Source organism: Ranitomeya variabilis, chromosome 1 (assembly GCF_051348905.1).
Source record: "Ranitomeya variabilis isolate aRanVar5 chromosome 1, aRanVar5.hap1, whole genome shotgun sequence".
Taxonomy (NCBI): Eukaryota; Metazoa; Chordata; class Amphibia; order Anura; family Dendrobatidae; genus Ranitomeya; species Ranitomeya variabilis.
The window spans coordinates 30,127,648-30,142,092 of NC_135232.1; the positions used below are offsets into that span (position 1 = coordinate 30,127,648).

The 14,445-nt window shown below is 42.0% G+C and overlaps 1 long non-coding RNA gene across 3 annotated transcripts in view; it reads right to left on the reverse strand.

Annotated features, from left to right (window-relative positions):
- Positions 1-14,445, reverse strand: part of LOC143793667 (uncharacterized) — a 154,842-nt gene that overhangs the window by 37,239 nt on the left and 103,158 nt on the right. For 2 of the 3 annotated variants that reach the window (XR_013220186.1, XR_013220185.1), the window contains exons 3-4: positions 8,485-8,620; positions 2,665-2,786 (exon numbers count right to left, since the gene is read on the reverse strand). The exons of the other annotated variant lie outside the window; for it this stretch is intronic. This is a non-coding gene — a long non-coding RNA (uncharacterized LOC143793667). Of the gene's footprint in view, positions 1-2,664; positions 2,787-8,484; positions 8,621-14,445 lie in introns of those variants that run through there. 3 annotated transcript variants of the gene reach the window in all.

The following is a 14,445-nucleotide window of genomic DNA, read 5'->3' on the forward strand; positions in this document are numbered from 1 at the left end:
CAATCAAAATTTAGAATTTATAAATTGTATGTAGTTACCTTTCTTGCCATATTACTCAATATTTTTTAACAAAGATACATCAATTTCTTACATACTTTGGGTCATTAATATTTAAATTAATTAAATACAGCATTAGGCACTTTATATTATGAATTAATGTATCTTTAATATTGATTAAAGCATGTACAGCAGCCCCCATAATTTTGATTGTTACTATGGATGTATTATTGTTTTGATTTATTTTTTGCCAATTCGGGTGACATATCCTGCCCTCTCACATATCATTGTTTTATATTTCGTTTCTTAACCTTTTCATTTTTTATATAATTATGTCTTGTGTAATTATTTTTCTTTTCTTTATTGTTGTTCAGTCATGTTTTAATGTTTATCGATAAAAATTTACACTGCGTACAATTTTCTGTGAATACTTCTTTTTGGTTTACGCTTTGTATTTTGGGATTCATGGTACAACTTAATTGACTCTTATTGATGGGATTTCTTTTCTATATAGGTTCTTGTTCCTTAGAAATAATCGTATCTGTTCCAGCCCAACAGATCGGGATGACACTAAACACATCTTAAAAAGACAATTTTCAATCAAGGCTGCCACCACACCTCCATTGATGATCGGATCATTAGAGGCACAAGGATTCCTAGAAGTCGATTACTTCAATACGGAGAAAAAGAGGAAAATAATTGTGTGCCTCTGGTGGAGACCTACAACCCACTGCTTAAGGTACTGAGAAAAACTGCTAAAAAAAACTTCACCACATCTTACACAAGGATGACCAGATAAAGACAATATTCAAACGACTCTCCCTTGCTGTGCTACAGGCATCCTCCAAATTTAAGAAACCTCATGATCCGAAGTTCAATGCCCTCAGATACACTGAGAGGAACTTATCAGTACCATGTGAAGAACTTATTTTTACTTATTTTATTTCTGTTGGCCATTAAAAGATATCATAACTACAAGATTATCTTGTTTTTCACACTGGGAGCATTATTTTATCACCATATCCCTAGCACTATTACCTACCAGAGTCCTATCCCTTAATGCTGGTCCTAACCTTAACCCTGGTCCTAGCTGTATTGCTAATCTTAACCTTAGCGTGAATTCGAGACTTAATTCTAGTATTAACTCTACCCCTAGTTCTAAGTATAGTAGAGCATCTTGTAAAAGTAATTTCGACTGATACCATGCTGCGCTCTGCATTGGGAGGGGCGGCCTTGCTTGCGACTTGCTTGTTGGTGCTTTGCACTCACTGCACCTGTGAGCCAGTGTCGTAACTACAGTCTGATGGGCCTCGGTGCAAAACTTTGACCCCAGGTCCCACTTACATGTCCGACAGATATATGGGCCATTGTAGCGTTCCAGATCCTGTGAAGACATATGTGTCACCCCCCCATGCAATAAAATCCCCCATTCTGGTATAATGTCCCATTCTGGCCCCTTCCAGTAATATAGGTCCCCCCATCCTGGTATAATGTTCACCCTTCCTGGGCTCTTCCAGTAATAATGTCCCTGTTTTGAGGCTCTTCTCTAAGACATATATAGAAAAATAGACAATTCTACTCACCTTCGCTGCGCTCCCATTGCGTATGGCCCCTTTTTCCATAGTCAGTGCATAAGACGGCAGCTGACTTCAGCGTACAAGTGATGGGCAGCGTATAACGTCACTGCCGTGCAGCGCCAGTGACTTACACGCCATCGTCAGCTGCCGGCCTGTGAATGACTGTCAGTGTATGTTGCATTGCAAGGACCTGACGGGTCTCTGCACCACAATACATTTCAGCAAAATGTGTGTACTCGTTCCGATTGTTACGACCCTGCTGTGAACTGCTAAAAGAAATTGCACTTCACAGCCTCTTAGTGAGGATTTCCTAGGGATCAGGGCTGGTCTTCTGATCATTTTCATAGTGATGTGTTGGGTGGTTGCAACCCTATAGAATTTTGCACTTGAGCAATTGCCCCTTTTGTCCCCTCTTACTCTACAAGACATCATGAAGAGATATCATACAACACCACTTTGAGAGCCCAACAGGAAGATTCCTATAATGGGTGCAGAGGCAACAGATGCACCTGGGCTATCGGCCCAAAGACCCACTCTGTCACATTAGAAGACACCAATATCATAAATGACCCATGGTAGGTCGGGACTTGTTACAGACTATGCATTTGGGCCAAGGAGCTTCCAGTTACACTCATGGTGACACTATGGATCTGCCATTTACTGAGGTCTAATATAATAAAGTCTACATTTCAGCTATTCTCTTAAAGCACGACAAATATTAGAAAATGAGGTTAGATCCTACATAGTAAAGTGTCTTCGAGGTCTAGTGGACCCGGTAGCACTTTGATCATCTCGAGAGGCTCTTGACTTGTTTGAACTCTTAGGTGACTTCACCATAAACTAGAAAATCATATATAAAAATTGTTAAAACAAACTAAACAACTTTCCATTGTATATTGACCTTCAAGTGGCAACATGTCGCGGAGCTGTGTTAGAAGCATTATTTATCTAGCATAGTTGCCAACTATCCTGGATAGACTGAAAGGGAGACATCCTAGACTACCGAATAATTCGGCAAGCTTCCTGGACCTCAGTAAAAAAATTTAAACACATAGAAATTCAGTGATTTTGGAAGTTTTTTTGTTGATGCCAATCACACGTTCAAGGAGGTGAAGAATGAAGCATGAAGAACACTTTCCATTTTGGCATAAAAGTGGTTCCACTGGTTCCTCCCATGATCGCGATGCCAAGTCTTTCCTTTTCTCTCCTAACCTAAGATACAATGAAGAAAAGTCAGTAACGTGGAAAAATTTGATAAACTCATAGCAGGCTTCTGATGGCCAGGCAGAAGAAACCACCTCACTTTTTTTAAACACCTTAGATGCTGAAGTCGTTTTTGACTGCAGCATTTAAGGAGTTTAACATAGGAAGGAGGGGTGTTCATTATGCATTCGGCACTATACAACATGAAAATATAACAGCTCTTGATGAAAACAGGAGTGACGTTGTTTGGTCTGAAGATTCAAAATAGAATGATCCTTAAAGGAGTTGTCTGGGCTTGGGATATAAGTCTGCAATTGCTCTGTGTGACTGCAAGCTAGTGAATCCTTACAGCTCAGCTTGGACACGTGGAATCCTCAGCTTCTACATGTTAAATACTCAGCTTGGACACGCAGTATGCTCAGCTTGGACATAGTCTCCTCAGCTTGTACATGTGGAATCCTCAGCTTGAACATACAGAATACTTAGCTCAGACAAGTGGAATCCTCAGTTTGTAAATATGGAAACCTCAGCTTCGACACGCAGTATCCGTAGCTTGAACATGCTGAATCTTCAACTTCGATACGCAGAATCCTTAGCTTGCACGTACATGTTGAATATACTCAGCTTGGACCTGCTGTATCCTCAGCTTGTTCATACAGAGTCCTCCTCTTGGACACCGCCTGGTGACTAAGGTAGTAGATTCCTTTCTAGACTCCAGTTTGATCTAGGCTCATTTATGAACTCTGCCTCTATTTTTCTGGTACTAGTAGTTCTATTCCTGAATTTTGATCTTGCCTGGCTCCTGACTACATTTTTAATTTATTTGTTGCTTACAACTGTACTATTTTAGAAGCTGCAACCTTAAGAATCTGTAGCAAAGTCTACACTTCCTTATCGGAGTCTAATGCACCGGGATAGCGACAGTGTAATTAAAGACGGCTCTTCACATCCTCCAAAATATTCGACAGTGGTTGAAATATCCTGCTCAATCAAAGCAAATAGCTGCTAATCTTATCCTATACCTACATAGAGGAGTAGTAGAAGATGTAGATTTTAATATTTATCGACTGTAGAGAAAATAGTAGTAGAGGATCTCATCCTTGTTGTTCATGCCTTTGGGTCTCCATATCACAGACGTAACCTTCAGTGGAAAATTAAGGTAACATTATCGGAGGATCTCCAATCAAGTGCCTTTGTTGAAACCATACAGTTGATCCAAAACTATCTTGTAAGGATTTATGAATGTGGTGAGGTAAAAGTTCTATAAAACTGTCACAAATGTCAAAGAAATCTTAAACATTATTTTTGTTTTGAAGAGACGCCTCCACCCAGACATCATCATCAAAAAGGCTAATTTTTACAAAAACAATTTCTATTGAGGAGTTTATGAGTTAAGTCATGTGTGAAGTATTGTTTTGGATCCCGCTGCTGTCACTATGTAAAAAAAAATTTAGAGTGCTGAGATGTGAAAAGTTTATCCTTAATTGTGGGTTCCAGTCTGCGTCGGTAAGGTGGGGCAGAATAGTTGATGTTTGTGTCTTAGCTTGTAGAGAAAGCAAGCATCTAAAAGAGATTTCAGATTATTTAGAATCAGGTTCTGAAATAGAAAGTAAATGTCAATGTGAATGATTAGAGTTTTCTTAATTTTAATACTTTCCTCCACATTAGGGCTGTCGTGTACTCTCGGCATTCCCTTGAGTAATGCCCAGAAGGCTTTCCTTTTTGGCCGCCAAATGAAGTAAACATTTATATAAATTTCCATTAATCAACTTAATCCAGTTGCATCAAGAGACTGGATTAACTCCAAGTTAAAGATTCCCTGTTACAAAAATAAAAAAACACATATCCGGGGAATTTGGAAGAGGAGGAAGCTGGACGGATGTATTAAACATTTAGAACACAAGGAGGGAAGAATTTGAAGGATCGCAAAACCTAAAATCTAAGTTACCTACAGATTCGTCCTTCATTACCTTTCTTCTTGGCTTGACATTTCCTGAGATGAGTGATGCGAGGTGGGCAGCTTTGAAAACCACCTCTGGGTACTCTATCAGGAAATGTTACACATGTCTGTATGTGGTCAGAATGTGACTTGCAGCCTGTTAAAGTTAGCAGCATTTCTCGATAAAATACTGCTATTGTGAAATTTTTAGCTCTTTCAAGATCTGTCTGATGTCACTTCAAGTCCTTTCAAGAGTAATGACTTTTTCCATTTTTATTGTGTTTTACAAGACTCTAGACACAATACAAGCATAGCTAAGGCCACTATATACAGTACAGACCAAAAGTTTGGACACAACTTCTCATTTAAAGATTTTTCTGTATTTTCACGACAATGAAAATTGTACATTCACACTGAAGGCATCAAAACTTTGAAATAACACATGTGGAATTATATACTTAACAAAAAAGTGTGAAACAACTGAAAGTATGTCTTATATTCCAGGTTCTTCAAAGTAGCCACCTTTTGCTTTGATGACTGCTTTGCACACTCTTGGCATTCTCTTGATGAGCTTCAAGAGGTAGTCACCGGAAATGGTCTTCCAGCAATCTTGAAGGAGTTCCCAGAGATACTTAGCACTTGTTGACCCTTTTGCCTTTACTCTGCGGTCCAGCTCACCCCAAACCATCTCGATTAGGTTAAGGTCTGGTGACTGTGGAGGCCAGGTCATCTGGTGTAGCACCCCATCACTCTCCTTCTTGGTCAAATAGCCCTGACACAGCCTGAAGGTGTGTTTGGGGTCATTGTCCTGTTGAAAAATAAATGATGGTCCAACTAAACGCAAACCGGATGGAATAGCATGCCACTGTAAGATGCTGTGGTAGCTATGCTGGTTCAGTATGCCTTCAATTTTGAATAAATCCCCAACAGTGTCACCAGCAAAGCACCCCCACACCATCACACCTCCTCCTCCATGCTTCACGGTGGGAGCCAGGCATGTAGAGTCCATCTGTTCACCTTTTTTGCATTGCACAAAGACACGGTGGTTGGAACCACAGATCTCAAATTTGGACTCATCAGACCAAAGCACAGATTTCCACTGGTCTATTGTCCATTCCTTGTGTTCTTTAGCCCAAACAAGTCTCTTCTGCCTGTTGCCTGTCCTTAGCAGTGGTTTCCTAGCAGCTATTTCGCCATGAATGCCTGCTGCACAAAGTTTCCTCTTAACAGTTGTTGTAGAGATGTGTCTACTGCTAGAACTCTGTGTGGCATTGACCTGGTCTCCAATCTGAGCTGATGTAAACCTGCGATTTCTGTGGCTGGTGACTTGGATAAACTTATCCTCAGAAGCAGAGGTGACTCTTGGTCTTCCTTTCCTGTGGTGATCCTCATGTGAGCCAGTTTCTTTGTAGCACTTGATGTTTTTTTGCAACTGCACTTGGGGACATTTTCAAAGCTTTCCCAATTTTTCGGACTGACTGACCTTCATTTCTTAAAGTAATGATGGCCACTCATTTTTCTTTACTTAGCTGCTTTTTTCTTGCCATATCCGAGTTTATCCGAGTCACCAGCCACAGAAATCGCAGGTTAACATCAGCTCAGATTAGAGACCAGGTCAATGCCACACAGAGTTATAGCAGCAGACACATCTCTACAACAACTGTTAAGAGGAGACTTTGTGCAGCAGGCCTTCATGGTAAAATAGCTGCTAGGAAACTACTGCTAAGGACAGGCAACAAGCGGAAGAGACTTGTTTGGGCTAAAGAACACAAGGAATGGACATTAGACCAGTGGAAATCTGTGCTTTGGTCTGATGAGTCCAAATTTTAGATCTTTGGTTCCAACCACCGTGTCTTCGTGAGACGCAGAAAAGGTATATCTATCTGTGTCTGGACTAAGACAAGGATTTATTCGTGTCAAGTATCCTCAAGAATAACTGTGCTTCATAGACTTTCTGCTTGATTGCATTTTCCTCTGAAGTTTCCTATAGACTGCTAAGCTGCGTTTATTATTTGCACCAAGTGTTGTGACTTGAGTTTCTCTCTGCACCTGTTTGAATCACCGTGTGATAATATAGACTTTACCACTTATAAAACTGAGTCCTGTAGTTGTCTTGATCCACGCAAAGAGTCTCCTGAGTTATCCCCTATAATTATTACAAAAGGTGAACGGATGGACTCTACATGCCTGGTTCCCACCGTGAAGCATGGAGGAGGAGGTGTGTTGGTGTGGGGGTGCTTTGCTGGTGACACTGTTGAGGATTTATTCAAAATTGAAGGCACACTGAACCAGCATGGCTACCACAGCATCTTGCAGCGGCATGCTATTCCATCCGGTTTGCATTTAGTTGGACCATCATTTATTTTTCAACAGGATAATGACCCCAAACACTCCTCCAGGCTATGTAAGGGCTATTTGACCAAGAAGGAGAGTGATGGGGTGCTGCGCTAGATAACCGGGCCTCCACAGTCACCAGACCTGAACCCAATCGAGATGGTTTGGGGTGAGCTGGACCGCAGAGTGAAGGCAAAAGGGCCATCAATTGGTAAGCATCTCTGGGAACTCCTTCAAGATTGTTGGAAGACCACTTCCGGTGACTACCTCTTGAAGCTGATCAAGAGAATACCAAGAGTGTGCAAATCAGTCATCAAAGCAAAAGGTGGCTACTTTGAAGAACCTAGAATATAAGACATAATTTCAGTTGTTTCACACTTTTTTTGTTAAGAATATAATTCCACATGTGTTAATTAATAGTTTTGATGCCTTCAGTGTGAATTTACAATTTTCATAGTCATGAAAATACAGAAAAATCTTGAAATGAGAAGGTGTGTCCAAACTTTTGGTCTGTACTGTATAATTAAGTTTTAACTCTTTGGGACAAGCAAGACCTAAAGTGGGAAATAGAAAGATCCACGTCCCTACACCAGACTGATCTGTTTTGACCTACCTAAACAAATATGCAAGGATGATTCTGATATACTGATGTCTTTGAGTTGTAAACCCCCAGGTTTCATTATTAACGAAGAAACAAGTTCGCTGATGCGACGAGCACCAAAAAAGGAAAGGCTAAAAGAAATAGACAACAGAGCAGCTTCCCAGGGAGATGAACAAACAGTACTACAAGCTGCTATTAATTTCAGAAGTACTGCATATGAGATGGTCCTCCTGATGTCTGTCAAAACCCTTTCCTTGAGCCAGCCTTTAAGGGCTTGACGGATCATAAATTGCTTTGTAAGGCTATGTGCACACATTCAGGTTTTTTCGCACTTTTTTGCGCGATAAAAATGCATAAAAAACGCATACATATGCATCCTATCATTTAGAATGTATTCTGCAATTTTTGTGCACATGATCCTTTTTTTTCCGTGAAAAAAACGCATCGCGGTAAAAAAATTAATTCATTCATTTTGCAGATTTTTCGCGTTTTTCCAGCTATTTAATGGATTGGGAAAAAATGCGAAAAAAGGCTCAAAAAACGCACAAAAACGCATAAAAACGCAAAAAAACGCATGCGGATTTCTGGCAGACATGTCCAGTTTTTGTCAGGAAATTTCTGCAAGAAATCCTGAACCTGTGCATATACCCTAACATCTCCTTACCCTAACATTTTGAAATGGAGAAAGTGCCCTCCAAATGTCTCTGGGCTACAGAGACAGAAAAGCCCATGCCATGAAGATGTAATAAGTACTGAAATGCAATCTTTAAACGTAGCACCTCATCACCACCTACGTTTCTGTTACCCACAAAATCTTTCCATTGGTGCCACACCTTATCGTAAAGCTGCCATGTTGGAGGAGACATGGAACTCCTGATCAATCCCATAACCGATGTCCAGTAGGTCCCACATAAGTGGAGGGCATGGATGACCCGTTGGGTTGGCAGTGGGGTGCATTGACAGGAAATCCTACCAAAGAGAACGAGACAATGCATTAGCAATTATATTTATGAAACCAGGAACATGCCCAGCCCTAAACCAAATATATTGAAGACATCGTAGACCCAACTGACGCCACAGTCTCAATACTGGGAGGGAAGAAGATGACAAATGGTTGATACAATGTACAACACTTAAGTCATCAGTCCAAAAACAAATCTTCCGGTTACCAAATTCACCTGACAAAAGTTCAACTGCTGCCACAATTGGAAATAATTACAAGAGCGTTAGGTTTTTGCAAATGCCAGACTCTCTCCACAACAACGGCCAGGCACCCTGACTCCACACATCACCAAAAATTTCACCAAACCCGACGGATCCACTGGAATCAGTGAATAATGAAATCTCCTGACTAGAAGCCTCCAAACCCAGTAGATACTGACCCACCATTGAATGACAAAAGGAAAAAAGAACCCAACATTTTTCCATGAGGAGTTTAAAAGTACCTAGTAATTGTTGGCATTCACCCGATGCATTGCGACCGACGAAAAGGAAATCGTCCAAGTAATGAGTAACAAATCTGGAACCAGTTTCATACCACACAATCCATTCAAGATAAGTACTAAACAATTCAAAATAATGGCACAATATGGAACAGCCCATGGGGAGGCAAGTTTCAAAATAGTACTTGCCATTAACCGATCAACCTAGGAGATAACAGTCCGGATGCACCGGGAGAAGGCGAAAAGCAGATTCAATATCAGATTGCTAACAATGCTCTGACCCCAGTATCTCTGATCAAAAGAGACATAAGACACGGAGGCATCTTCAAGGGGAATACCATAATTTACTGACTTAATGTTAGGATGAGACAGATGATTTATTAGATGGAATTTTCCAGGCTGCTTTTTGTGGACCACCCCAATGGAAGAAACTGGTAAATTAGAATATGGAAGGGAACTGAAAGGACCAACCATTCTACCCAATGAAACCTCTTAAACAACTTGTCCCTTAAAACGTCTGGGTATTTTACTGTCAATTTTCATTTATGTGAGAATATTGGGGAACTGTTATATTGAAAGGGAATGAAAAAAATACGTAACTCCATATCTAATTTGACCTGCCGCAGATTTGTTGGGGCAAAGATCTAGCCACGGCCTATCTCGGCCACGCTCACTGGTGTCTTTGAGTTTGTGTTGGCTTCCAGGGCAATCTAGATGGAGGTCGAGGGCAACGGAAAGCAGAGTGATCTCCCACACAGGAAGGGCATTCGTGCTTATACTTGCATAATCCATAGAATTGTCAGTGACCTTCATTGAAGAGCCAGCATGCTCCTGGGCACCGGATGGCCAATGAATCAAGGGACCTTGTGTAGATCCTGACGCAATAAATGGGGCAAGAAAGGGATTCTGTTTGGAGCTGTCATGAGTTGTAACCAGACGTCAGTTGAACGAACACCCCAACCGATATTAGTGTGTAATGAAAGACATCTATGGAAATCCTCCTCCTACCTCCACCAGGCAGATTAACCATGGAATTTATAAGAGTTGAAAATAAGGTCAAGGTAGATGAAGAGCTCCTAACAACACTCAGGGAAAGGCTTGTAATCAATTATTGAAAATTCTTGCAACTTTTGGTTTCCTATCATAAACTTGTTCCAAGGGTATCTGGCGTTCTTTATCCACGGTATGCTGATCAACAGATATTAGTGACCATGTATCTAAATAAGCATTATTCTATATTTTTGGTTTGTTGTTTTATTTAAGTAAGAACCCAGCTGTATTACCCCACAGAAAATGGCATCTTTGTAAATGCTGGTATGGTAAGCAGGAACCTAAAAAGTTGGTAAATTACCTTGCAGTGCTAGGTGGTCCTCCAGTGCCTTAAGGGAGAGAACTAGTGGTAAGCCATCTACTGCCCCCCAAACCCCATTAAACTGAGACTCACCAGTAGAAGTTGGTGCCTTCAACCTTGTATGGATGTATGGTGCATGGTGCAGAACTTTTATTTGTGTAGGAGTACAACTACATGATAATTTGAACAGGATATGCATGGTAGGAGGCCCACCTTTATGTCTAATACAGGGTGTACTGTGTTGTGATTTTGCTTTTTGCTCCCTCTAGTGGTCATTAGTGATTTGACTCTGGAGCTTCTGTCTTTTCCTATATCCTCACCTGGGCCGTTAGTTCAGGGGCGTTGCTATATAAGCTCCCTGGACCTTCAGTTCAATGCCTGGCATCGTTGAAATCAGAGCTAATCTGTTGTGCTCTTGTCCTATGATCCGGGTTCCTGTATTTCAAGCTAAGTCTGCTTCCTTGCTTTTTGCTTTTGTTTTGTTTGGTATTTTTGTCCAGCTTGTTCCAATCTGTATCCTGACCTTTGCTGGAAGCTCTAGGGGGCTGGGGTTCTCCCCCCGGACCGTTAGACGGTTCGGGGGTTCTTGAATCTCCAGCGTGGATTTTTATAGGGTTTTTGTTGACCAGATAAGTTATCTTGCTATATTCTGCTATTAGTAAGCTGGCCTCTCTTTGCTGAACCTGGTTCATTTCTGTGTTTGTCATTTCCTCTTACCTCACCGTTATTATTTGTGGGGGGCTTGTATCTTGCTTTGGGGTCCCTTTCTCTGGAGGCAAGAGAGGTCTTTGTTTTCTTCTCCTAGGGGTAGTTAGATTCTCCGGCTGGCGCGAGTCATCTAGCGTTCACTGTAGGCATGATCCCCGGCTACTTCTAGTGTTGGCGTTAGGAGTAGCTATTTGGTCAACCCAGTTACCACAGCCCTATGAGCTGGATTTTTGAATCTCGCAGACTTACACGTTCCTCTGAGCCCCTGTCCACTGGGGTCACAACAGTATGCCAGGCCAGTATTAAATGTTTAATGCATTGCAGAAGTGGGATTATAAGAAAGAAAATTTTGAGTTTTTTTTTTCCCTCTCTCATTTTTTTTTTTTTTTTTTTTTTTTTTCTTTTCCCCTTTACCTCAGAGTGGCTTAAGCTTGCTGCAGACATGAATGTCCAGACCTTGATTACAAGTGTGGACCAGCTTGCCCTCGTGTGCAGGGTATACAAGATTATGTTACCAGAAATCCTAGGTCTGAACCCAAGATTCCGATTCCTGAACTGTTTTCAGGAGACCGATTTAAGTTTAGGAATTTCAGGAATAATTGTAAATTGTTTTTGTCCCTGAAACCTTGTTCGTCTGGAGACTCTGCTCAACAAGTAAAAATTGTTATTTCATTCTTACGGGGTGACCCTCAAGATTGGGCTTTTTCGTTGGCGCCAGGAGATCCGGCATTGGCTGATATTGATGCGTTTTTTCTGGCGCTCGGTTTACTTTATGAGGAACCCAATCTTGAGATTCAGGCAGAGAAAGCCTTGCTGGCTATGTCTCAGGGCCAGGACGAGGCTGAGGTGTATTGCCAAAAATTTCGGAAATGGTCCGTGCTGACACATTGGAACGAGTGTGCACTGGCCGCTAATTTTAGAAATGGCCTTTCTGAGGCCATTAAGAATGTTATGGTGGGTTTTCCCATTCCCACAGGTCTGAATGATACCATGTCCCTGGCTATTCAAATTGACCGGCGGTTGCGGGAGCGCAAAACCGCAAATTCCCTCATGTTGTTGTCTGAACAGACACCTGATGTGATGCAATGTGATAGAAAAACCGCAAATTCCCTCATGGTGTTGTCTGAACGGACACCTGATTTGATGCAATGTGATAGAATCCTGACTAGAAATGAGAGGAAAATTCATAGACGCCGGAATGGCTTGTGCTACTACTGTGGTGATTCTACACATGTTATCTCAGCATGCTCTAAACGTATATCTAAGGTTGTTAGTCCTGTCACCGTTGGTAATTTGCATCCTAAGTTTATTCTGTCTGTAACTTTGATTTGCTCACTGTCATCTTATCCTGTCATGGCGTTTGTAGATTCAGGTGCTGCCCTGAGTCTTATGGATCTCTCATTTGCTAAGCGCTGTGGTTTTATTCTTGAACCATTAGAAAATCCTATCCCTCTTAGGGGTATTGATGCTACGCCATTGGCAGAAAATAAGCCGCAGTATTGGACACAGGTTACCATGTGCATGACTCCTGAACACCGCGAGGTGATACGTTTTCTTGTTCTACATAAAATGCATGATTTGGTTGTTTTGGGGCTGCCATGGTTACAGACCCATAATCCAGTCCTTGACTGGAAGGCTATGTCAGTGTCTAGTTGGGGCTGTCGTGGTATTCATGAGGATTCCCTGCCTGTGTCTATTGCTTCTTCTACGCCTTCGGAAGTTCCGGAGTATTTGTCTGATTATCAGGATGTCTTTAGCGAGTCCAGGTCCAGTGCATTGCCTCCTCATAGGGAATGTGACTGTGCAATAGATTTGATTCCAGGCAGTAAATTTCCTAAGGGAAGACTGTTTAATCTGTCGATACCTGAACATACCGCTATGCGTTCATATATCAAGGAGTCTCTGGAGAAAGGACACATCCGTCCGTCTTCTTCCCCTCTTGGTGCGGGATTCTTTTTTGTGGCTAAAAAGGACGGATCTTTGAGGCCTTGTATTGACTATCGGCTTTTAAATAAGATCACTGTCAAATTTCAGTATCCTTTGCCGCTGTTGTCTGACTTGTTTGCCCGGATTAAAGGTGCCAAGTGGTTTACCAAGATAGACCTTCGTGGTGCGTACAACCTTGTGCGCATTAAGCAAGGGGATGAATGGAAAACCGCATTCAATACGCCCGAAGGTCATTTTGAGTACTTGGTGATGCCTTTTGGGCTCTCTAATGCCCCTTCAGTTTTTCAGTCCTTTATGCATGACATTTTCCGGAACTATCTGGATAAATTTTTGATCGTTTATCTGGATGATATTCTGTTTTTTTCTGATAATTGGGACTCGCATGTGGAGCAGGTCAGGATGGTCTTTAAAATTTTGCGTGAAAATTCTTTGTTTGTCAAGGGCTCAAAGTGTCTTTTTGGTGTACAGAAGGTTCCCTTTTTGGGGTTCATTTTTTCCCCTTCTGCTGTGGAGATGGACCCAGTCAAGGTCCGAGCTATTCTTGATTGGACTCAGCCCTCGTCAGTTAAGAGTCTTCAGAAGTTCTTGGGTTTCGCTAACTTCTACCGTCGTTTTATCGCTAACTTTTCTAGCATTGTGAAACCTTTGACGGATATGACCAAGAAGGGCTCCGATGTGGTTAATTGGGCTCCTGCTGCCGTGGAGGCTTTCCAGGAGTTGAAACGTCGGTTTACTTCGGCGCCTGTTTTGTGCCAGCCTGATGTCTCGCTTCCCTTTCAGGTTGAGGTGGATGCTTCAGAGATTGGAGCAGGGGCCGTTTTGTCGCAGAGAGGCCCTGGTTGCTCTGTTATGAGACCTTGCGCCTTTTTCTCTAGGAAGTTTTCGCCTGCGGAGCGAAATTATGATGTGGGCAATCGGGAGTTGTTGGCCATGAAATGGGCATTTGAGGAGTGGCGTCATTGGCTCGAGGGTGCTAAGCATCGTGTGGTGGTCTTGACTGATCACAAAAATCTGATGTATCTCGAGTCTGCTAAACGCCTGAATCCTAGACAGGCCCGCTGGTCATTGTTTTTCTCCCGTTTTGACTTTGTTGTCTCGTATTTACCAGGTTCAAAAAATGTGAAGGCCGATGCTCTTTCCAGGAGCTTTGTGCCTGATGCTCCTGGAGTCGCTGAACCTGTTGGTATTCTTAAGGATGGTATTATCTTGTCAGCTATTTCTCCAGATCTGCGACGTGTGTTGCAGAGATTTCAGGCTGATAGGCCTGATTCTTGTCCACCTGACAGACTGTTTGTGCCTGATAAGTGGACCAGCAGAGTCATTTCCGAGGTTCATTCCTCGGTGTT